Here is a 26,025-nt window from a genome sequence, read left to right as displayed (position 1 = left end):
CTTTAGTTGGCCATGTGGCATTTTCAAGTTTACACTTCAGAACTTCTCTGAAAACCTCATTTAATGTTTGGGGTTTGACAGGGTATCACATGAGCATTTCAACACAATGGTTTAAAAAAAAACCCACCAGATTTGAAACAAAAGCTATTTTGATTTTAGTATCTGCATTATTCATTTAAATGTAACCTGAAACCTAAAGCGCTTTTCCAGAAGACACTTGTTTCTTAGGATAAAAATGCTTTCTAAAACATCACCAGAAAAAAGAAGTCACCAGAAAGTGTGACCACCTGATTGAGAAGATAATTTCTAGTAAAATACACTGCTACTTTAGGATCCAAATTATCCCTTGATAGTGACAGAAACTTAAAAAAGTTTTTTATGTTTATTTTTGAGAGTGAGAGAGAGACAGACCAAGAGTAGGAAGGGGAACAGAGACAGAAGGAGACACAGAATCCAAAGCAGGCTCCAGGCTCTGAGCTGTGGGCACAGAGCCTGACATGGGGCTTGGACCCATGAACCACGAGATCATGACCTGAGCTGAAGTCCACCACCCAGGCGCCCCAATAGTGACAAAAACTTTTACAATAAGAGAGATTTTTTTTAATAGTCAATATTCAAGTGCCTTACACAACATTGTATCCCTTTTGGGGACCCCACACCAAGATGTCAACCGATCAATTAATAGATTATTTGTTGCTGCATAGAGATGTACAAAATAAAGCGTAACATATATATATAGACTGAAGGAAATAACACTTGATGGGAGGCAGTGACTTGCCAAAGGTTGCAGACTTTCTTGACCTGAACCATAGGACCAGGAATAGAATTCCTGTCTTTTGATGCCAGGAGCTATGTATTTCCACCAGAACCAATGTGATCATATGCACAAAATGTAACCATGTTAAAATTCCGGTGTTTTCCATCAGTGACTATGAGGCACTGGGAGATTTTAAATTTAATAAGCTTATTTTAATAGGACTATTTAACCCTGAGGAAATATGGATAGAGATGCATATTTTAACACAAATTTTTGGAAAACCACGAAATAAAAATATTCAGTGGAAATTTCTCTTTTCAGTGTTAATGCTTTTCCTCCTGACATATGCACTCATATTGCTGTATCTTGCTCTTTCAAAATCACTTGTGCAACTGGAAAAATAGAAGTAAATAAAAAGCCTGGAAAAGTTTCCTGACTGAATTATTACGAAGCTAAACAGAGCAGCGCCTGGGTGGCTCAGTCAGTTAAACATCCCACTTTGGCTCAGGTCATGATCTCACAGTTCGTGGGTTCGAACCCTGTGTCAGGCTCTGTGCTGACAGCTCAGAGCCTGGAGCCTTCTTCAGACTGTCTCTTTCTCTGCCCTTTCCTTGCTCATGCTCACTCTTTCTCTCTCTTTCTCAAAAATAAAACATTAAAAAAATTTTTTAAAATAAGCTAAAAACAGATTACATAAAATTACATATCTATACCACACATAAATATATGTTTTATGTACATATAATATATACACAAATATATAATATACTAAATATGTATATGTATGGATTAAATATGCATGTATTTTATACACACACACACACACACACACACACACATACACACACACACACACACACACACACACACACACAAGTCCAGGTCAAAGCTGTTCTTAGTTTTGTCAAACTTAAAGACAGTACATTCATAGCCAATTCTGGGTTCCTGCAGCCATATTCTTTCCCTGATTAAAACTTTGTAAACTTTTTGTGGACACAATTTAGCAATGAGGTAAAATCTCCAGAAAGCAACAGAGCTGGTTAAATTCCCGAGTTTTGTGGCAGATAAGCTCCTTGATATCCATAGTGTGCTATCTCTTTCAATTCTTGATACTCAGGTTCCTGATGAAAAGCAACTGGCAGCTGATCATTTACTAGCCCCCAGATCCTGCCCCTGCACCTTGATAAAAACCGGTAGGTCAGCCAATTTTGAATAAGAGAAGCACCCAAAACCAATTGACTGTATTTGCATACCTCAGGTTTGTGAAAGCCAGAAAAAAAAATCATTCCAGAGCCAAAAAAAAAAAAAAAACTTCACATAAATAAAAGTAATTCCTGGGTGGAAATCCTAGCTGCTAATCCTCAGCCCAGAGAATTTTAGCCCCTCCCCACCAACCGAAGAGAATTGTAAGCGCCCAGTTGAAAGCGTTTGCTCTAAACCTGACACTGTGTAACTGAACCAGGAGCAAGGGCATTGCAACGGTGAAAGAGTCACTGTATTCCTCTCTTGGATACATTCCTCTCTTAGATAATGAGCAGTGCCCCACGGAAGCCCAGAGAAAGGCAGGCTCACTGCGAAGAAAGAGGAGCCACTCCTCTAAGAAAAGAAAGTAATTGGATAATCACTTAGAACGCAGGCTAACACCCCTCCATCGCCCTGGCTCAGTGACTTCCCATGATTCGCAACACCGTCCAAGGCAAGTCACTGCGGCGTCTTGTTCACTTACACCATTCACCGTGCGCTGCTCCCAGGTAGCCTTGGCTTATCCTTCACCATGGAGACGTCCCACAGGCGCTGGAGTGCTCCGGGCTCAGGCGTGCTCTTTCTTCCTTCCAGAGGAGTGAGGGATACCTAGCATGGGAGTCGCGGGAAGAAACAGGAAAAGGTAAATGCATTATCCAATCACTCCTGATCTCAACAAAAGAAGTCTCAGGATCAGATCAATGAGACCCACAGCTCGCTGGAGACCGTCTGCCAGGACCCTTTCCTTAAAACAGAAATTTAGTATCTTTGTTCCCCACGCAGGAGACACTGCGTGGTCAGGCCAGCCTTCTTCCCATGTCGATCCCAGCCCTCCTTGGCCTCTCTTTACAACCCCCCCACCCAAGTTGAAGCCAATTCTGGGAGACTCCTGATGCAATCCCAGCTGAGATGCAAATCTGCAGCAGAGCCTCAAAACATGCCAGCAAATTTCACTCTCTGCAGAAGGGAGGGACCTGGGACCATCACCTTTGGCCATTTTCATACCTCGCTGGGCTGTTGGGAAGATCAATGAGATCATTCTTGCAAAGTACTTGCAGTTCCCGGGGAAGAAAGGCACTATGTAAACGCCAAGTATTATTAGTGGTCATAAGCCTGTTACTGAGCTTGGAGCCAGGATTTAAAAGGCAGTTTTGGCTAGGCACCAACAGTCAACTATCCCTGGGGCACCGAAACGTGCAAAAGTCTGCACGGGCAGCTGTGCTACAACTCCCCTTCCACCGACGGGTCCAGGGAGGCCCAGGACCGGAAACAGGGCCTTCGGGAAGCTCAGGGAGAGAGAAAGCGCAGGCCTGCATCAGAGCGGGAAGCAAAGGGAAGGCGGGGGAGAAGGGGGTGACCGAGGCCTGTGCAGGCGCATCGTTATTTGGTCCCTGCCACCAGCCCCCTCCCATTGCTGGTTTACATGGGTTTAGGGCACTGGAGGTTTGCAGGGCTGTGAAATTTTCCACTTGGCCACCTGCCATTCCCACCCACTGAGGATAACACTTGCGCACACACAGAAGTGGCATGCAGAGGCCCTGCTGGAGAAGGACTGGAGGATTTTTGTTTGTTTGTTGCTTTTAAAGAAAAGACCTATTCATCTCCCGATTCTTAATATTTTCCACACCTGGACTTCTTGATGTTTTCCCTCCATTAGGACAGAGCCAGGAGCAGCTTTCCCTGAGCCAATATGATCGCGTTATTTCTACTTGTTTATTCTTGAGGAGCACACTTGAGGTATAGGAACTTGCGTGAGTGGATCGGGGGACGATGAGAAACGCAGGACTGATGCTATGCTAGACCCGTTTGCTTCCCATTCATCCACAAGTGGCGGCCATGTTTGCCTCTCAGAGCCTGAAGCAGACGCCGAAGGAGAGAGGGACTCGGGGCTGGCATGGAGGGGGTACCACTATTTTGGGGAGGGAAAAATGTGGTCTTCATCTCAATAAAGGGCCAAACTGAATTACAGCAAATCAGATTTGGAATTGGTAAAAACACTCACACATATACCTCAAATTAACCAAAAAAAAGTCCCCCCAAAATTTAGGACAGAAGGGAGAAACGAGGTGTCTGCAATTAAGTGGCTACTATGATTAACCTGGGCTTGCATGGTGACTGCAGGTTACAAAGTGCTTTCTTCTTCTTCTTTTTTTATCGAGTTATAATCGATACACCATATTATATTAGTTTCAGGTATACGGAGTGCTTTCTTACTGATTCATTCACTGGACGAGCATTTAGTTGGGGCTTATGATTCTCACCGGGTTCTATGTTCCTAATGGTGAATGAAATAGACCAGGATCGTGCCTTTCCGGAGCTCACTGACTCGAGAGAAACAGACACGAAAGAATGAATGTACACCACTTTCAGTGTATGTATCAAAGCTGAGGACCAGATAGCCGCGATGAAGGAAAAAGAAGCATCGTGATTTGCAATCTTGATGGGAGTACCTCACTTAGGAGGGGCTTCAGAAGGCTTTTCTGACAACACTAACATGTGAGCAGAAGTTTGCCAGGTCGAGAAACAGCCTCTGGGTTACATGATCCAACTGGACCTCTACGACTAATTTCTGGTATTTTATCCTTTTCTTTTCCCCCTGGACATCTCAATGGGGTCTCCTTTATCAAGAAATGAGCTAGAGAACTGTTCTCAATACCTTGAAACGAGAGCCGTTTCTTCTTTCCAACTGCCAGGCCATCCGAACGACAAACACTAGTAATTTCCGCTGGGGGAGCACAGTTCAATGCAGAGAGTACACTTGATGTGACAGGAAAGGGAGCATCTGGGTTCCTAATGCCTCTCCCATCACCCAGTCCTCACAGTGAAATGAAAGGAAGCTTTCTGTTGACACCTGCATGCCACCGCTGGGTTAAGAAAGCTCTCCCCCCCAAACAGCTAAAAACAGATCACAATCCATGTAAACTTCTGAAAAAATTTTCCTAGCGACTTGGATTAGGTTCCAAACTTGCAACCTTCTGCTTTCCAATTAAGATGTTTTTATTATCTCTCTCTTGGACTCAAACAGCATTTATGGCCACTGTCAAGAGTGTCCTGGGGTGCCTGGGTGGCTCAGTCGGTTAAGCGTCTGACTTCTCAGAATCATGATCTCATGGTTCGTGGGTTTGAGCCCCACATTGGGCTCTGTGCTGACAGCTTGGAGCCTGGAGTCTGCTTGAGATTCTGTGTCTCCCTCTCTCTCTGCCCCTCCCCCGCTCACTCTCTGTCTCTGTCTCTCAAAATAAAAAATAAAAACATAAAAAATATTAAAAGAAAAAAAAGAGTGTCCTATGAAGCTTCTCATTTGGGTCTCGGTTTAGTTATCTGTTTATTTACCCAGGTGAGCTGCGTGCTGCAAAGCAGTAAAAAGCAGTGGAAACGTGGCGTTCATCTGAAGTGCTTTCTTGTTCCTTATCATCTCCCATCTGGTACTACTTAAGCCTTCCACTAAGGAAAATCAGTAATCCGCTTTCTTCATCCTGCAAAACTAAGTCATCCTCCGACAGGCTCGGTCATGTTCTCCCCGTGAATGAAGTAAGTTTGAAAGGGTTTCAAACAAATAGGCCAAACTTCCAGTTAAGTCTCGTCCCATTTAAGACATCCGGACAAAATGCATTTCCTCCTCCAAGTTTCTCATGTAACCAAAATCTTCAATAACACTTTCAAGTTCAAAGTCTCGAAATCCAAACCCTTACTTAGACTTAGCAGTTTTGACAAACTTTAGCAAACCAGGAGAGAAAAGACAGAGCAGGAAAAAGGACTTCTTGAAAACGAGCGTCCAATACCCCATCATCAGACTTGGGAAATTATGCGAGGCTGACAGTTTCATCCTCGGTCCAGAGAAGAAAACGACACGATGTCAATTTCTCCTTCCCCCCGATCGCCCACATCACTTACAGTCTCTTCCACACATTTCAACTCAAGGTCCCTGTCAGTTCAGCACTCCATTATACTGTCTTTCTATACTCTACTGGATTTACTTCAGTCTTGAAGGCTTGAAAAGTTTATAAGCTCCTTGATGAAAGAAACCTTGCCATGCTTTTCTTTTGCGGCCTCATAACAGTATCTAGTAGAAGAGCCTGAGTTTAAATTAAATGATCCGTAGCCAAGACCTGTTCTACAACTTAACCCTTCCTCCAAAGGCACCACTGCTCCGTAGCTGTAATTTAAGCCCTTCTCACCTGTCTCCGTCCTGCAGGGACCCACTGGGCCCCCACTACCATCCTACCAGATGAAAGCCCTCCGTGAACTAGAGAACAATTAAGCTAAAACGTCCCCTTCTCTCTGTTGTTCTTCCAAACCATTACATTTTTACTCATTAGTGGCTTTTGCATAGTCGCCATATTCAGTCTTGTTTCTTATAGTTTCCAAAGCCGCTGTTAAGGAAACCCTGGTGGGGTACGGAGGGGGGACATGGATGATCTGAGGCAGTGGCTCTCAAACTTCAACCACCATCCGCAAAACCTGAAGGTCTTAGGAAACGCCTGGAGGTCACAGATGCCTGGGTCTGCACCCCCTCCCCCCAATTTCTGATTCATTAGATCCGGGGTGGGGCCAGAGAACGTTCATTTCTAACAAGTTCCCAGGTGATGATGGTGCTGCTGGTCCACGGACCACACTTTGAGAACCTCTGCTCTAAACATAAGCCTTTTGGTCAATTACACAGGCAGAGAGAGGCTAGGGATCTTCTGAGTGTACTTAACCACGTAAGATGGCTTTATTGGAAAGAATCATACCTGTCTATTCTAGAGAGACACCAACTGGCCCAAAACCCAAAACGGCCCACATACCTCATAATCTGGGGGAAATTTTTGTTGCTTTAGACTTGGACTGTTAGCCCGCTCTCTCCTCTCTTCCCACTGGCTCCAGGTTCTGTTAGGGTTAATTCTGTCATCCATCTCTCCATCAGTCTCTTTCCTCTCTACCAGAAACTTCTTGACCTAGACATACCCAGCCACTGCCATCCCTAGGAGACCCTCCAACAGTCCCCAAATTGCTCTTGTCTCTCTTCTGTTCACTAACGAACGTGTTGAAGTGTGGTATAAATCCATGCTGTTATTTCACCAGGTACAGCTCAGCCTGCCTCCTAAAAGCAGTGGCCTTTTCCTAATAGACTTCTCTCCTACTATTTGTATAGGTCATTCACAGTTCTAGCAATTTTCTTTTACTCAGTGGACTCGCAGTTTTGCCTGAACTGCATCTTTCTGGAACAACTCCCCCATTCTTTGGTTATGTGGACTGGGGGGACCTCATGCCTAAGGTGCAGAGGGGCACGTGAACTTGTCCTGGAAGATCAGAGTACGTATCCCTCTCACCATGATGACTGCTTTCACAGACACATGATCAAAGCCAATCAGAGGTCTCTCCTCAGACTGGAACGTGAAAGTGTATACCCCCAAAAGCTGTTCTTACTTTCTCGCGAGAAAAGCCCTCTTGAGAATGAGGCTCTGTGACAGGGAGCAAGACTGAAAGACAGAAAGTCTGAGTCCTGACAACAGTGAGGTCCCTTCGATCCAGCCATGCCAAAAGTTCGATTTATCCCTGGATATTTTATGATGTTGTGACAGACAAAATGCTGAAGGGGCCCCCTAGATTGCTCTACGACGTAGTGCACACATGCTGTCCCCCACTTATTCAGTCAAGCACTAACCCAAGTGCTGCCATTTTGCGGCTAAAATTAAGGTCCCAGATTAGTCGATCTTGAAAGAGAAAGGTTATCCTTGGTGGGCCTGACCTAATCAGGGGCTCCCTTCCAGGGGACAAGCTCTTCCAAGAATGAGATTCAAAATGAGAGGACATATGCGGGGGTAGCACCCCATGAGAAGGTTCTGGAGACGGACACCAGGTGCTGAGAGTGTCATGAGCCCATAGGCAGCACTAGGAAGGGGGCCTCAGTCCTATGACCACAAGGAAGTAAGTTCTGCCAAGAACCATGGGAGTCTGAAAAAGGGCAGTGAGCCCCAGATGAGAATCAGTCCAACTAACATCTTGATTTCAGCTTTATGAAACCCTGCGTGGAGCAGCTGAGGGGTGGTATCTGCAGAAACCACGAGAACATGGGTATGGTTTTAAGCTACCAAGTTATGTTAATTTGTTAGGCAGCAACAGAAAATGAATATATACATAAAATAATAAATTCCTTTTTTTTGTTGTTTTTCTGTTTAAATCGCTTTGAGTTTTTATTTTATTTATTGGCCTCTTGCAACCAAAATATCCTAGGACTTATTTTAAGTTTACAAATATTGTTTTATTATTTATTTTGAGAGAGAGAGAGAGAAACAGAGCAGCAGGGGCAGAGAGGGAGACACAGAATTGGAAGCAGGCTCCAGGCTATGAGCTGTCAGCACAGAGCCCAATGTGGGGCTCGAACTCACAAGCTGTGAGATCATGACCTGAGCCAAAGTGGGACGCTTAACTGACCGAGCCAACCAGGTGCCCCCAAAATATCCTAGGACTCTTGATTCTCTGAGACAGAACTAACTTGGGGTTCCTCACATTCTCCTATTCCACCTTCCTGGCTTTTGTCCCTTCTTGTTATTCCTTCTAACCCTAAGGTATGTATTTCCTAAGGTTACATGCTAAGCCCTCTTCTCTTTCTATAATACTTTCCACTTATTGCATATAGTTCTTAAATCTGGCAGTGCCCCTCTCTTCCATGGTGCTGGGTACATGTGGTATAAATAAATTATGTCTGTTGCAAAACTTCCCATCCGCCTCCCCCCCCCCCCGCCCCCCGGCAACCCAGTCTTCCTTTTATTTCCGATTCTGGGTAAGGGCATCGGTGTCTTCTCTTTCTTCCTCTGTCTGTGGGTTGTCAAGCCTTGTCAAGCCCGCACTCCATCCCCACACTCAGTCTTGATTCTTCTTGCCTCCAGTCTTCTTCCTCCAAGTCATCTGAGTGATCCCAGTTGGATCACACTCTCTACAGTAGATTATATAAAAAAAACCCTCCACACTATACCTCCATTGGTTCCCACAGCTTGCTGAAACTGTCCAGTCTGGTGGGTAAGACCCTTAATGTCTGGTCTCAGCATGTCTTCTGGCTTCATTTCCTATCTTCCCTCTGATGTGGGCTGTCCCGGCCAGACTGCACTGCTCCTTCCTCTCTGAGATCCCATATTTCTACTCCACAGCTCATAATTCAAGCCACACTTACCAAGACCTACTCCAACCCTACTCTTTCCTTCCTCCTGCCATTTTACGACTATCTCAAAGTACAGCAGCTCCGTCCTTAGGAGCGAGTCCGCGTTCTGCACAGTTCAGGTTCCCCACCGTCCATCAGTCCGGAAGCAGATGAGCTTCCTTCTGATGTCAAGTCAGAAGGTCAACAGCAGCCTAAAGGCCACATCACAGTGCCTACGGTGTCACTTGCCTCACTGCGCCTCATCACAGAGACTTTTAATCCTCTCACAGCATCCCAGGAAGGGCGAGGACAGGGCACTAAGATATTTGGAGAGACAGAGACCACATGCACATCACTTTTATTATGGTACCTTAGGAGTTTCCTACTTTGTAACTAGCTACTGTTATTAATTTCTCACTGTGCCTAATTTACAAACGAAGCTTTATCACAGTCATGTAGGTATCGGAAAAAACAGAATATACAGGGTTCAGGACTATCCATGGTCTGGGCATCCACCAGGGGGTGTTGGAATATGTTCCATGCGGATAACAGGCACTACTGTGCTTTTTTAATGTGAACTCCAATAGCTTTTTATTCCTTTTCCTTAGCACACTGATCATTTTATTCCTTATGCTAAGACAGGCACCACTTCCCCAGGCAGGCTGCAGCAAACTCTAGAGAGGCAGGGTTTATAACCCGTCTTTGGGTAAGTCTCAGAGTGCTTTTAACAAATGCTAAGCGCTTGATCAATGCTTGTTGGCTAACTGGCTGAGGACGTAGCATTTTACTTTCACTCTGACACGGCCTCACGTCTTCTACCCAGTGGTTACCACGCAGAAGCGCTCCCTTTCTGGCGACTTGGGAGAAACATCATTACATAAGCCTCCACGGCAGCTGCTCAGTCAATGAAATGGCCTGCAAGCGCCTCTTTTTCCAGCTCAGGACTGAAGCGCACTCTTTGTGTTTGCTTTTCTGGGGAAGAAAGAAGCAACAGGGCTGCTGGAAATTGCAGAGTTCAGAAACGCTTCCTTGGGATGAATACGTTCACCCCACAGGTCCAGAGGCTCTGTCTCCGCTCACGAGGGAGCACAAAGCCCAAGAGCTTCTCCTTCCCTGGAAGGCAATGTCAGTATAGAACTTTCCTGGGAAAAGAAGGTCCAGGGAGGTGAAGGGTGGGATGTGGCCCGAAACAAAGGTATTCTGATGGGTCTCCCTGATTCGTCATATCGTGGGATCCCTAATCATCAACACTTGAAGAATAGTGTGATTTTTCCACTATACAATCTTTTTTCACACTGGTAATCCTTGGATATCTAGCATGCCTTTGGGGCATTCTCTACTGATATTAGCTGGTTTGTATTTAGGTAATAAAACTAAAATTAGTATGTGCCTAAAGAACACAAAATCTGGGGCGCCTGGGTGGCTTAGTCAGTTAAGCACCCAACTTCAGCTCAGGTTATGATCTCATAGTTCGTGAGTTCGAGCCCCACCATCGGGATCTGTGCTGACAGCTCAGCCTGGAGTCTGCTTTGGATTCTGTGTCTCCGTCTCTCTCTGGCCCTCTCTGCTCATGCTCTGTCTCTTAAAAATAAGTAAACGTTAAAAAAATTTAAAAAAAAAGACACAAAATCAGAGAGATAAAAATGCTGAGAAAACTCCTATGATCAAACTTAAAAACCTTATAATTCGTGCTGGTCACGCCACTGTCTCTACTATCAGCACAGCTTATCATGCCAAGCGAGGCTTGATCTGCACACATTTAGACTCGGCAGGTGTCTATAATTATATGCAGGTTATATCTCCTTACTGGAACAGAACAAAGTTTGCTAAGAAATATAATTATGCACCCAGAGAAAAGTATGTCTGCATAGCAAGAATAAAATGAAAATACATATGAGAAATACCTAATCTGCATTCAATAGCTGTAGAGAAACGACATCTCTAGGAAATTATAATCTTCAAGGCCCAGGTGGCTCTTGCTCCCAATGGACACTTTCTGCCCAGCCCTGTTTGTGTAAAACCTGGAGCCCAGAAGACAGCCCTTGGCCCAGGACACAAAGGAACCTTGCTCAGGAAACCCGGACACCACATGGAGGCCACACATTCTCTGAGCTACGAGTCCGTGTCACCGCACCGTGAGTCACCACAAGGCTTCTCCCTGAAGGAGTTTTACTCATGCCTGCTTGGGAAGGGCAGTGTGTAGTCTGGGGGTTGCAGAGGGCTTGGGAGACATGGGGAAGGTGGGAGGAAGCCTGTGCTCTCGTGTTCCTCTCTTACAAAGCCGTCACCAGTTACGAGCGGTTATGGGCCATCTATCTGAAGCATGTATGAGGAGCACTCTGACTTTCCATCTCTGCTCTTCTTGCTCGAGAACAAAGTTTAGTAAATTAGAACAAAATGAGCGAAAATCCTAAGGAAGAGATTTAAATATTTCCCTCTTATTCTCTTTTTGACATCATATTAAGAGGTATACGATAGCACCTTTAAGTATTTTATTTGGTCTGACTTCACAAAATACCAATGATGGGTCAACGTAAAATGAGAGACAGAATCCACATACACTTCCACCTCCATACTTTTGAACAAACACGTAGTAGTAGAACGCACCAAATAGTACTAAAAACAAAACTCTGGAAGCATCCTATGGAAGCCACAGCTTCCTTTTGATTTAAGGAAATACTATTACGTAAATGCACGGCTACAACCAGGGCCTTAAATTATGCTTTAGAAGTTCTAGTACGGTGGGGTGCCTGGGTGGCTTAGTTGGTTAAGTAACTGACCCCTGATTTCAGCTCAGGTCATGATCTCACAGTGGCAGGATCGAGCCCCACGTCAGGCTCTGTGCTGAGCATGGACACTGCTTAAGATTCTCTTTCCCTCTCTCTCTGCTGCTTTCCCCTGCTAGCACTCCTCTCTCTCTCAAAATAAATAAACATAAGAAAAAAGAAGTTCTAGTATGGTTACATGATTAAAGGCTATTCAAAGACTTTTAAAAAACAGAATTATTTTCCCAAACTCCAAATCAGCAACAGTTTTAACTACCCAACTTTTGGGGTGCCTGGGTGGCTCAGTAGGTTAAGCGTCCGACTTTGGCTCAGGTCATGATCTCACGGTTCATGGGTTTGAGCCCCGCATTGGGCTCTGTGTTGACAGCTCAGAGCCTGGAGCCTGCCTCAGATTCTGTGTCTCCCTCTCTCTCTGCTCCTCCCTCGCTCTCTCTGTCTCTCTCTCTCTCTCTCAAAATAAAATAAAGACCAAAAAAAAAAAAAACAAAAACAAAAAACAACTACCCAACTTTTGCATTGTGTTTGGATAAGAGGACACTCCGTAACTGTATTACGTGAACCTCATTTGTCTTCCTTTTTGTCTGTCCCATCGAATTAATAAAACCAACAAGTATAACGGCCCTATAATTTTAGTCTCCAGCTAGCTATCTCCTTGTTTAAATATCACAACTTTCTGATGCCATCAGAACAAAAGTACTGCAAGACCAAAGCGTTACGGAGAAGTTCTCTCCTTTTGGAGGAGGCTTAATAAAATGATTCTAGCTTCAAACTGAGATTTCAATGGTCTCCGCTGTAAACAGCAGGGAACAGAAATGCCACTTGGCATGAAGTCCAGGGATTACCTGTTGAAACACCAAAGACAGGTATACCTCGACGTGGGTTATTTGGTGCCGGGGAAGTACCAAGAAATACAATTATTCTTCTTCTGTGAATCTGGAGGTGAAGATTCGATACCGTATTTGGAGCAAAGATCCACTGTGTGGTGGTGGGGGGAACAGGTGGAGAGGGGGGCGGGGGCAGCTGAGAGCAAGTTCAAGTACACGTGCCTCCCAGAGCCAATTGCAAGTAATGCTGAATAAAGAAACCCCTCCTATTCCACTGGCTATAAGGTGTTAAGCGCAAAGAAAGGGAAATACCAACTACTATTTTCTGAGCAAAGGACCCCAGCAAGATACAGCCGTGAATGGCCTCCAGGGTCCTGAAACTCCATCACAATACCTGATGATTGTATTTCATCAGAAATCCCAAGGAGTTTCGTGACATGCGAACACCCTAAAAGTTTTCTACGTCTCTTTAAAAATAAATATTAAAAACTCCAGAGACTTATAGCAGCATCTGTTTGTCACACGGCCTGAGAACACACATTCTCAGAGAAAAGCCCTCCCACCCTGCCTCATTTCTATCAGAAGAAAGAACAAGGGGCTTTCTCCCCTCCTTCTTCATTCTCTGGGTTTAGGGGTTTATCCTGAGATTGTGGCTCAGGGGATTCTCACACTTAACAACTCCCAAATATCGAAAGAGGAGAAAAAATCTCTCGCTCCTTAATTGTTTTGTCGAATAAGCTCTCAAAAGTTCATTTTTGTTACCTTTTTTCAGGCAAAATAAGAGGCCTTTTACAAAAATTCTATTGCTAAAACAATGGAATCCTCCTGGGAATGACTGCATTATGGGAATGAAGTGACAGGTTCTTTTATCTAGCCAGGCAGAAAGTCTGCATTTATAAAAGGCATTCAGAGCTTTCAAGTGCTGTGTGTGGGCGGGCATAAAATGCTATTTTTAATTCAGATTGCAGCATCCCTCTCTACAGGTCTTTCAGATAATCATAATCATAATAATACTGATCTATGAAGAAGAAAAAAAGAAAGATTCCCATTTCCGCTGACCCCAGCAGAAAAAGAGAGGAAGGAAAAAAAAAATTAGGAGAATGATAAATATGGCTTCCTTCCACCGTGGACCCCTCAGTCGGCTCAGAGATCAATCTCGAAAGCTATCAGACTTGACTGTCTATTATCCAGAATTAAAAGCACTTAAGCTCTGTGAGTAACAGCATCATTTACATTTTTGTACGTACGACTTTCACTGTGAGTTTGCAGGAATCACCTGTGCCTGCTGGGAAATGCGTGTGACTTCTTCCATCTGTTCTCAAGAGTCAACGGTCCCAGGTGGGGTGGTGACGGATGCGTCCAGCTCCGTGGCAGAGCCAAAGGGCTGCGGTGGAAACCTGACTTCTAAATCCAGACACTGGAAGCCTCCCCCGCCACCCCCACCCCAGGGGCATGCAAGAGGCTCTTGAGCTTCTGCCTGGGCTTTCCAGGTCGGGTATGGAATCTGCGGCTGGGGATGGGCAGATGGTCTTGCCATGTTTCTCTTGGCTCTGCTGGGGACCAGAGCCTGGGGAGGAGGGATGGATGGAAGTTCTGGTAAGGGAGCGAAGACCAGTGCTGCAGAAGTATGACATCGGAGGGGAAAATGTGTAGGATCAGAGTGGAATCACCAGGATGATGGATGAAACAAGGCCTCTAGCAAGGGCTAAGTGACAGGCTTAAGACCACACGAGCAGGATTAGAGAGGAGAGAACAGATGGGTTAGACAGATATTTGGTAATTGAAGTAAAATTCACATACCCTAAAATGCATCATTTTAATCATTTTTAAAGTGTGCAGTGCAGTGGTTTCTGCCATTATCTCATTCCAGAAGCTTTTCATCGTCTCAGAAAGAAACTCCATTCTCACCTCCTCTCTGCTCATGACAACTGCTAACCTACTTTCTGTTCTGTGGGTCTGCCTACCCTGGATGTTCCTACAAACAGTGTCATAAAATATATGACTTCTTGTTGCCTGGCTTCTTTCACTCAGCATAATTTTCTCGAGATTCATCTGTGTTGAAGCACGTGTCGGTACCGCATTCCCTTCCTGGCTATGCACTGGCTACACTCCAGCGAATATATCGACCATATTTTGTGTATCTATTTATCAGCTGATGGACATCCGGGTGATTTCTCCTTTGGGGCTATTATAAAGCATGCTGCTATGAACAATCATGTACGTATTTTTGTTTGAATGCCTGTTTTCAATTCTCTTGCGTGTCCACCCTGCAATGGAATTGTTGTGTCCTATGGTATCCTATGTTTAGCATTTTGAGGTGCTGCCAAACTTTTTCCCACAGTGGCTACACCATTTTACAGAAATGTATGAAGTTTCCAATCTCCCCTCTTTGCCAACACTTGCTATTCTCCTGTTGTTTTTCATTGTGGCCGACCTAATGGGTACAGAGTGGGATCTCCTTGGATCCAATGAGGTGGAAGGTCTTTGCGATGTGCCTGTTGGCCATTTGCAGATCTTCTTTTGAGAAAGGTCTATCCACGGCCTCTGTCCATTTAAAAACTGGTTTATCTTTTAGCTGTTCAGTTCTAAGAGCTCTTTATACATCCTGGAAACCAGACTCTTATCAGAGTTGTGATTTGCAAATATTTTTCTCCCATTCCGTGGGCTATCTTTTGACTTTCTTGATCATGTCTTTTCCTTCACAAAAGCTTTCGATTTCGATGAAGTCCCATTTGTCTATTTTGTTGTTGTTGCCTTAGATTTCAGTGTACTATGTAAGAATACATTGCCAAACCCAAGGTCATGAAGATCTACTCCTTCGTTTTCTTCTAAGAGTTTTATAGTTTGCTCTTAGGCTGTAGAGCCATCATAATTAGTCTTCTGTTTATGGTGTGAAGGATCCGACTTCATTCTTTATTTTTTTTAATATTTATTTTTGAGAGAGAGAGAGACAGAATACTAGCAGGGGAGGGGCAAAGAAAGAGGGAGACACGGGATCTGAAGCAGGTTTCAGGCTCTGAGCTGTCAGCACAGCCCAACATAGGGCTCAAACCCACAAACCATGAGTTCATGACCTGAGTCAAAGTTAGACACTTAACCTACTGAGCCACTCAGGTGTCCCCAACTTCTCTTTTCTCCATGGGTCTCATGTGTCCCTTTGTCTTGTCCCAGCACCATGGGTCGAAAAGAGGTCAAAGAGGTATTGATCTGGAATTATTTTAGTCTGTTCTCTTTAAACAAGGTTTGTTTCTTAAAACGAATTCTGCAAATTAACTTTGAGGTACAGTGAATACATCCCACATTTTGAAGATGTAACAAAGTTTCAAGAGTCCTGACCCACCAGGACCATAATCCTGAACTTCCAGGGAAGCCAACCCACTCTTGGGTGGTACTTCTGCAGGGACTAATTTCCAAAAGTAACAAGTAGCTTGCAATTACTTGGTTTTCTATTATCTTGGCTAATTTGTTTTTCTGTCTATCCCCGTCTAGTGAGCTGCTTCTGTCCTTCGGTTATCTAGACACCTGTGCTCTCTTTCCCACCCCAGTACCCACCTATTAAATTGGTTCTCTGGAGAGAATGTAATAACTCTAACTTATAGTAAGTCAGACATAATACACTTCTAGTATGATGTCCAAGCCCCTGTTTTAAGCAAAAAGAGTTGAAGTTTAGAATCCACCTGCGCTCTCTTTCCCACCCCAGTACCCACCTATTAAATTGGTTCTCTGGAGAGAATGTAATAACTCTAACTTATAGTAAGTCAGACATAATACACTTCTAGTATGATGTCCAAGCCCCTGTTTTAAGCAAAAAGAGTTGAAGTTTAGAATCCCAGGTATCCTCCATCTCCATTCACCTCCAAGATCTGGAGACTCGAATCCCCATACAGCATCATTTCTCAAATGTGGCTGCACATTCTAATCGCCTGGGGAGCTTTAAGAATCCTGATGCCTGAGATCCACCTGTGGACACCCTCACTCAGTTGGTCCGGGGTGCAGCCCAGGCATTGGGATTCTAGTGCGTAGCCAAAGCAGAGAGCCAGGGGCCCACTCACTCCCCCACCCTCCAACCAGCCCCTCTTGCCGTCTCGCACCACCTGCAATGTGTAAGGGACGTACCTTCTTCCTTTTGAAAAGTTTTATAATTTCAGATTGAAACTAACAAAACTGAATTTCCTCCATTAGTTCTCATTTAGTCTTCCCCCAAGGCCTGTTACGATTCCCAATGACCAATAACAAAACAAACTCTGGGAGATTGAAGCAACAGCCCCAGACCATGAAACTTTGAAAGTGTCAGAGAAATGGATTTCAGTGCAATGTTTTCAACCCCAAAGCCCATGTCATTTAAGGCCTCTTGGTAGTTTTAAAAGGGATAACTGTTATGGGTATGGTCATATAAATTGGTACCAAGATCCATGAAGGGAAAAGCAATTTCCTATCTTCCATTCAGCACTCATCTTATGGGATGGGGCTGGGGAGGTATCCTCACTCAAGAGAATGGTGGGTGCTGTCCTTGGTATTTACTGTTCTTTCTTCCTATGTGCCACGTGTGTGGTGTGTGTGTGTGTGTGTGTGTGTGCACGCGCACGTGTGTGTGCACGCGTATGTGTGTGTGTGTGTGTGTGTGTGTGTGTGTCCATACAAGGGAAGTGGGCCTAGGGTATATCTGAATTCTGGAAGATATAACAGGATTCAAAAAAATGCACCTGGGTCGGATTTTCAGAGACAGTTGGGAAGCATTATATCTTTCTAGTATTTGGTAATTGGCAACAGGCAATGAAATGCCTTTATTATGGTACAAAAATAACAGACACCGAGGGGATGAACACTTCATTCATTTGTGAATTCAATCTGGATGCCTACATATGATTACAACACTCCATCGGTTGAAACCAGCAAGGCCAAAGGATATTAGGCAGAAATCTCCAACCCTCAAATATTCAGGCCCTTGTAGTGCAGAGGGTGCAACTTCCACATGGTACCACCTCGCCTGCCTTGACACGGCACAAATTAAAGAACCTCTGCACAACCGCAGAGGAGAGCTGGGATTGTTAGAGTATCCTGGTGACAGTGGTAAAGGCTCAAAACTGAGTTTCAAGTCACTTTTCCCTTCTCTATCACATGCACTCAAATGTGTAGGTCTGGGCAGGCATGCCTGTGCGCACATAGGTAAGGGTGCAGGTGTGTGACGCACACACACACACACACACACACACACACACACACACCAAGCTTGAAGGAAAACACATTTCCATCCTGTCATTTTTCAAATGTACTTGGCCTTAGAACAGAGGTGGGGGGGTTGCAATGCTCTTATTCTCTGTGCACTACTGAAGGAAGCTGGGAGAATTTCTGTACAATAGATTCAGATGCTAGAAGGGAGTAGGGATTTGCTGAAGGTTTTCTTTTTGTCTGATTTTTATTTTTATTTATTATTATTATTTTAAATGTTTATTTATTTTTGAGAGACAGAGCCAGAGTGCAAGAATGGGAGGGGCAGAGAGAGAGGGAGACACAGAATCCAAAGCAGGCTCCAGGCTCTGAGCTGTCAGCACAGAGCCCGATGCGGGGCTCGAACCCACGAACTGCAAGATCATGACCTGAGCCAAAGTCAGACACCCAACTGACAGAGCCACCCAGGTGTCCTGCTGAAAGTTTTCTTAGACCAGTATCAGAAGTTCATCAGACGAGAAAAGTTTCCACAAGTGGGAGTTGTACCTGCTCATCTCCTAATTGTAGTGAATCTGTCAACTTTCTTTCCAGTATATCAAGACTCTACTCTTCAAAATCATCCTCAGTGTGCTCTGAATTGCTGTACTTTTAAGCTAACTACTTCTCAAAGTGCTGTTTAAAAACTGACATCTTCCACCACATTTCAGGCTTAGACTATATCTAAATTTGCAAAGTCTCATTGGTTCTTCTGAGAGAGCTACTTTAAAAAATACACTTGACAGCCAATCTCTTAAAAATGATTTGTGCAGAAATTGTGTTCAAATTACTGTATGCCAAGACATTTAAGAGAGAATGTGGTTTTCTTTGTAATAGGCTAAAAATAATGATATCCTTTATCTTCGACTGAACATGCACATATGTTGTATGAGCTGTTGCATTTAAACAAATTGAAAAACAGTAGGATTCTGGCTATAGTCCATAAAGGAATAAAACTTGCCCAGAATACCATGTCAAGCATTAAAAAAAATACAATTAAGTGCTATTTTCTACAAAGTTCAATCCTACATACAGAATCAGAGTTGTCAACCAGGTCTCAGGCATCAAATTATAAAAGTCAGTATCTGAACAATTCACAGGAAATGGAGGGAAAAAAATAACCACTGAAGTCCAATTTTTACATAACGAAAAAGAGAATAAGAGAAAGGTTTGTTTATATGTCTACAAATTCCGTTTGAGTTAGAGGGCAATGTGCTATTTAAATGGACCTCATGGCAACAGTATCTAAATCATATCCCTAAAATAATTCGCCCCGAACATTTCACTGAATGTGTATCATGCGCATCGTGCCGTGAGGTGAGGTACACGGTTCAGAAATGGATAAAACATATCCATTGCTTTGAAGGCAGGATATTGATTTTTAAAACAAAAAAACTAATATTTGTAACCAATTCTAATAATTTCTGGTAAGTCCTCATCCCCAACAGCAGTTTGATTTCAAATGTATGATTTGGTTTGTGGTTTAGCCAGAATCCTGTCTTCAAATGAAATCTTGCCTAGTAATCCACCCAGCAGTTGAAAATCCACATATAACTTCAATTCCCCGAAAACTTAAGCACTAATAGCCTACTGTTGATTGGAAACCTTACCAAAAGGGCTAGTTGACACATACTTTTGTGTGTTGTATTTATTATATGCTGTATTCCTTAAAATTTTTCTTAACATTTATTTTTGAGAGACAGACCATGAACAGGAGAGGGGCAGAGAAAGAGAAGGGGACACAAAATCCAAAGCAGGCTCCAGGTTCTGAGCTGTCAGCACAGAGTTTGATACGGGGCTTGAACCCATGAAGTGTGAGATCATGACCTGAGCCGAACTGGGATGCTCCACTGACTGAGCCATCCAGAAGCTCTCATATACTGTATTCTTACAATAAAGTAAGATAGAGGAAAGAAAATGTTATTAAGAAAATCACAAAAAAAGAGAAAATACATTTACAGTGCTATACTGTAAAAAATTCATTTGTAAGTGGACCCACACAATTTCAACCTGAGTTGTTCAAGGGTCAACTGTACATAAAACAAATAAAATAGAGGCTATTCATGTTGACCTATCGGTTCCTCCCCCTCTCCACCCATCACAACCAAGGACTTCTGAAGGCAGATCCCAGGGGCTCGCGGGCTTTGAGGAATCCTTAGGCTGCCGGAGAATGTGATCTGACCTCCACTGGTCTGAGGACTCCATGCTCCTTAAACATGGCGTAGGGGACTTTCTATGCTTTGCTCCCTTGTCTCGCAGCCTTACGAGCTCATCACACCACCAGTCACATGACACGTCATCAGTGATGGAGTACCGACTGTTCACTGTACACACTAGGCACCGTTTTGTTTGTTTACCATGTTTTGTCCATGTTACTCCTCAGCAAGTTACCCTGTCACGTCCTTCATCTAGGTGAGAAGTGCCAGGACACCCCACAACTCTGCACAGTCAGAAACCGCCTTAACTCCATGTATGCATTAATTTCTGCCCTGCCATGCTGGGTAGTAATTACCATGAATATAGCCTTCACTGAAACAAATTCATGAGTAGCTCAAGGATAAAGAGTATGTTGTATTTATAGTTGTACTCCAGCTTTTAGCACAGGTCTTGGCATATAAGAGGGGCGTAATAAATGTTGAGTGAATGAATAAAGATAGATAGGTGGGTGGATGGATGGATGGATGGATGGATGATATGGCTTGCTGCATTTTAATCAAACTGGTCGAAAACATTTATAGAAATATGCATATACATATATGTAAATACTCGTTTTTCAAAAAATTACAAGATACACATAGAATTTACCATCTTAAACTTCTTTAAGGATACAGTTCAGCGGCATGAAGCACATTCACACTGTGTACAACCCTCACCATCATCAATCTCCAGAATTCTTCATTTTGCAAAATCGAAATTCTGATACATACCTACGTTAAAGAAATTCTCAACAATGTAGTCTGACGATCTAGAGTGTGGAATACCCAGCTTCTTCACTTCCCTTTTGCCCACACCTGCTATAGATTACAGCCCTTTTCAGCCACAGTTAGGATGTTCCTAAGTGAGAAATGTGGTCAATGTGGTTGAGGCATGTGGTCAATGAAACTCCTAGCTAGTAGGTCAGCTACTAGCTGGGAGTTTAGATTGTTCAAAGTGAATTTTCTAAATTGCTTTCCTAAGCCCCCCCTGGTTCTTATTAACATGAATTGTTAAGAGTCAGCTTTCACCCCCGGGGCTGTCTGGGCTTCACAGAAAGCAAGCCTTTAAGGGTCACGTGCATGAAAGGACCTATATATATCACAAGTAGCTCATATGTGATATCCACGTCATCTTACTTTTCATATTTTGACATTTCTGAACTTAGAACTTGTTTTATGTGAGAAAAGTACATAAAAAAGTAGTAGTATTTTTCTATCTCCCCCCCTCACCCCCCGGATATGAATCATTAAATCTGTGATGCATCTTATATAATCAAGGCATCAGGGAAATTAGAGCAGGCTGGGAAGGATTTCATATTTGTACAGAAAGATTTTGGGTTTAGAATGCTGACATACTGTGATCACACTTTCAATCCTATACTTAGAGGAGTATAAAGCGAAGACAGAAAAGGGCTTGAAAGGGTGACAAGTCACTCTGGTGAATGGAGGAAGGCCGGCGATAGACAGCTGGTGACCCAGACACCAGTCCAGGATCCAATGCCAACTGCCAGCCCATGAGAATCTCCCCACTGCTCCGGCTCCAGGCCCCCATGTATAAATCACATGGGGTAAATTAAAACTAAAAGAGAGTGAAGCTCTTCCTGACCTCCCTTCCACGCTAACATTTTAACGGCTCTCTGACCCCGTGCAAGAGTCCCCACTGAGAAAAGAGCTGAAGGGGTCAGCTGGTCTCCTTTGCACGGTTGGTTCTGGTTCTAGATAATGGAGAGCACCCCTCCCCCCCAACTCCCACCCCGGTTCAGCTCTCCTGCTCTCACGTTTGAAGCATAGTAATTCTTGTCCTGCTTTCCAACTCGGGTCATTATCACTGCTTTCGACTTCACAGCAGCCAATCACATACTCCCTCCAGGGAACTGAGGTCACTGGTTCCTGGCCAGACACCATCTAAAGTGCCCCCTCCCAGCTGTGGTCAGCCCACATACGTAGATACACCTGAGAAAGCCCCTCAGTCCTTGCCTGGAAAAAGGCATCATATCAGTGGCCCAGATGTCAACCTTCTTGACAGACGAGTACACCTGTCTTGTTCCAAGTTGAAGCCACCAGCACTGTACCACCAGGTTTTGCTTCACCAAGTGTCAAGCAAATGATGTGAAAAAGGTCCCCATCGCTTGTGCCCAGGGGTGCCGGTATCAGTACTACTTTTGAGTATTCTATCATTAGGTCAGGCTGGACATCCCAAAACTTAAAAAGTTAATAAGGGAAAGAACACACATAAGCTTCACTTGAGAAGATAATGCACTGGCAGCATCTAAAATAGAAAATTAAATATAGCAAGGAGATCTGGAAATTTCCCCCTTGCAAAAAAACAAAACAAAACGCGGGGGGGGGGGATTTAACATGAACACAAGCCAGATTTGATGAAAAAGCAGTCTTTGTTCCTCAACAAACTGAAGCTGACTCTTCACAGAGTACTTGGATTTCCTGAAATACTGTCCTATCGCTGACCCGTGTACACTGTTGCAAGGCCCCTATTCCAAGAGCACACTCGGGGCAACTCATAATATAAAGAAAGCAAATTAGGGTCTCAGGGATGATTTAAGATGATTGAGACATAAATTATGACACTTCTAGCTTTTAAACATTTAAAAAAAGTTTTTTTAAAACATTTATTTATTTTTGAGAGACTGAGAGAGACAGAATGAGAGTCGGGGCAGGGGGGCAGAGAGAGAAGGAGACAATGAATCCAAAGCAGGCTCCAGGCTCTGAGCTGTGTCATCACAGAGCCCGATGCGGGGCTCAAACTTATGAACCTCGAGATCACTATCTGAGCTCAAGTTGCAAACTTAACCGACTGAGCTACCCAGGTGCCCCTAAACCTTTAAGTCATTTTAGTCTTGCTTCACACAAGTGAGTTACCAAAAACCTCTGCTTTCTCTGGATGGGGGGATGGGTGAAACAGGGGAAGGGATCAAGAGCACACTTCTCACGATGAGCACAGGGTCGTGTATGGAAGTGTTGAATCACGATACTGCACACCTGCAACTAATATAACGCTGTATGTTAACTGGGCTGGAATTAGAAAACCAAACTTCAAAAAAAAAATTCCCTGCTTTCTCTTAAAAGCCTCTGCATGCCCAGAGACGTGAGTGGTGTTACCATGAAAAAGCACACCATCCCGCTGGACTCCCTTGAGCACTACTCCTGGGATTATGACCCTCCTCTTCACTTCCTCTGCGGGACAGTGCCCCGTCCCAGGCTGCGACAGAGCATCATGGTGTTGGCAGGGAACTGAGTGAAAATCTTGGCATCAGAGTTTACTATAAGCTGAGTTTACAAGGGAACAGAAGAACATCGGAAGCCCTGGAAAAATGAGAAATACTTCGAGGGTGACATAGAAGTTGTCCTTTTAGCTAGGGATTTGTTTTCATTTGTTCACATGCCGTGACCCATCACTGGAGCACTACAGATCGGGCAGTCTCTTTTCAAGTCCACCCTTTTATTAAGCACTGAGTCAGATGAAGGTGAAGTTTTTAGGAACACTGTCCTGCGGGGAGGGGAGGGTTTCTAATATTCTTTCTCTAGTACGGTTTTATTTAATACTTTTTTAAAAATGTAAGCAAAGCTGATACTCTCTCCATATCTGTTCCATTTTTTATTTATTTACTTAAAATTTTTAAATGTTTTTTATTTATTTTTGAGGGACAGAGAGAGAGACAGTGTGAGCAGGGAAGGGTCAGAGAGAGAAGGAGATACAGAATCTGAAGCAGGTTCCAGGCTCTGAGCTAGCTGTCAGCACAGAGCCTGATGCGGGGCTCGAACCCACAAACCATGAGATCATGACCTGAGCTGAAGTCAGACACTTAACCGACTGAGCCACCCAGGCGCCCCTAATTATTTACTTTTAAGTAGGCTCCATGTCCAGAGTAGAGCCCAACACAAGGCTTGAATTCATAACCCTAAGATCTAGACCTGAGCTGAGATCAAGAGTCAGATGCTTAACGGACTGAGCTACCCAGGCGCCCCAACTCCTGCGCATATTAGTATTTCTTTTTAAGTTTTACTTATCTAAGTAATCTCTACACCCAACGTGGGGCTCAAACTCATGACCCCGAGATCAACAGTGGGACGTTCTTCCAACTAAGCCAGCCAGGCACCCTTGCCCCTTCCCTGTTTTTGTTTTTTTTTTTTTTTACATTTCCAGAAAATAACCCATTCTTGTCTAGGTTAGACCACCAGCAGTACTTCAGAAAAGGATGACTTTAGTGTTAATTCTTCTCCTCGCTCACTTAGTGATACCTAAGGCACTCAGATTCTCTGGAAAACAGAAGCCATTTCTATGCTGAGTTAAAATATATTAACGTCTTATTCGGAAGTGTTAAGAGGATTGATGAGTTAATGTTAGTAAATCACATTGCAATTCTCACGTCAGATGTGAAATGAACATTATCGTTAGTTCTTTCAGTGGAATTTCAATGATGAACTATGGTCTGGTGGGCCTCATTAGGATAAAAAAGCCCATAACTCTGAGATAAGAGGGAGAAATTCTTCTGCAGTACTCCTTCTTACCTAAGTGAGAAAAGCTCACGTTCATGACTATTAAAAATACCATCCGATACCATGTAATAAATTGATACAGGTAAAAGTTAACCAAGGATGTATGGATGTATGAATGGATAGAGAGATGGGTAGATGGATGGCTACACAAATGGCCAGCTGGCAACTCAATACAGATACTCCTCCCTGTTATTATGGGTACTTCCTCAGAACCCTGCCTTCCTAACCCAAATTACCACTATAGACGATCATTGTGCTTTAAGTCTTAGAATATGATGGATTTCCATTACGGAATCAAGTCTATGAGTCTGGCGCTGGGAAATGTTAATACAGATTTGTCTGGTTTATGAGACAATGAAAACCTTTTTGGTTTACTATCTGTGGCTTTTCTTCCCTTTGTTGCCAAACTGATAAAGATATTCTATTATATTGTACTTAGAAACTTGGAACTCTAGGAGATGTTTGAAATCAATGAATAAATAAACGGGTGAACAGGTAGGTAAGAGGTATCACCCAATCACAGTTTTGAAGATCAGAAGGAACTTTGAAAGACTAAGCTTCAAACATGCCATATGAGTATTATTCTTAATAAACATTCATGAGAAATGAGCTCATTCACTATATTGGTGTTTAAGGCCTTTTACTTACACTTAAGTCTGCCAAGTTTATCATTCATCATGTATGCCTGATATATGGTAAGGTTTTTCCCAAATGTACCCCTCAGAAAAGAAGGACTTCCCTTAATTTTTGAGTCTTTCTAAAGCTTATCATATTACTTGTTGCTCAGCAAATATTTTATTTGAAACAACAAAGTTCTCTTTATGTAAAACATACTCCCTTAAAACCCATGGGACCAACTGTACATTTTGCATGCCTAGAAAAGTCACCTAACCACTGTTTTTAAGAAGAGAAGATACATTTAACTAGTAACTATTCTTGGGAGTATGACTTTACAGTCACAAATACTGGATGTTATTATAAATTCAGAAAACATTTTATTTATTTATTTTTGTTCTTCTTTTCCTCTTTCATTTTTTTAAATTTCTTTTTCTTTAAATAATAGTTATTGTCAAATTGGTTTCCATATAACACCCAGTGCTTCTCCCCACAAGTGCATGATCTCTGGATGTGCCCAGGACTTCTTGCCTCAGGACCTTAGCATATTCTGTTCTCTCTGCCTGCACTCTAACTCCCATAACTGTGCACTTTCTCATACTCAGTTTAATGTCATCTCCTACGAGAGCCTTTCTTTTTTTTTTTAATAGTTTATTGTCAAATTGGTTTCCATACAACACCCAGTGCTCTTCCCCATAAGTGCCCTCCACCATCACCACCACCTCTTTTCCCCTCTCCCCCTTCCCCTTCAACTCTCAGTTCATTT

The 26,025-nt window shown here is 43.5% G+C and overlaps 1 long non-coding RNA gene across 1 annotated transcript in view; it reads right to left on the bottom strand.

Moving 5' to 3' along the window:
- LOC115296871 overlaps nucleotides 1-26,025 on the bottom strand; it is a 233,322-nt gene that overhangs the window by 39,959 nt on the left and 167,338 nt on the right. Inside the window, exon 5 of the long non-coding RNA XR_003911105.1 lies at nucleotides 2,484-2,608. This is a non-coding gene — a long non-coding RNA (uncharacterized LOC115296871). The remainder of the gene's footprint in view (nucleotides 1-2,483; nucleotides 2,609-26,025) is intronic.

This window comes from Suricata suricatta, chromosome 7, assembly GCF_006229205.1.
Source record: "Suricata suricatta isolate VVHF042 chromosome 7, meerkat_22Aug2017_6uvM2_HiC, whole genome shotgun sequence".
NCBI classification, from domain to species: Eukaryota; Metazoa; Chordata; class Mammalia; order Carnivora; family Herpestidae; genus Suricata; species Suricata suricatta.
Note: the sequence above shows the minus strand (reverse complement) of the source record. Positions and strands in the feature narration are given on the sequence as shown.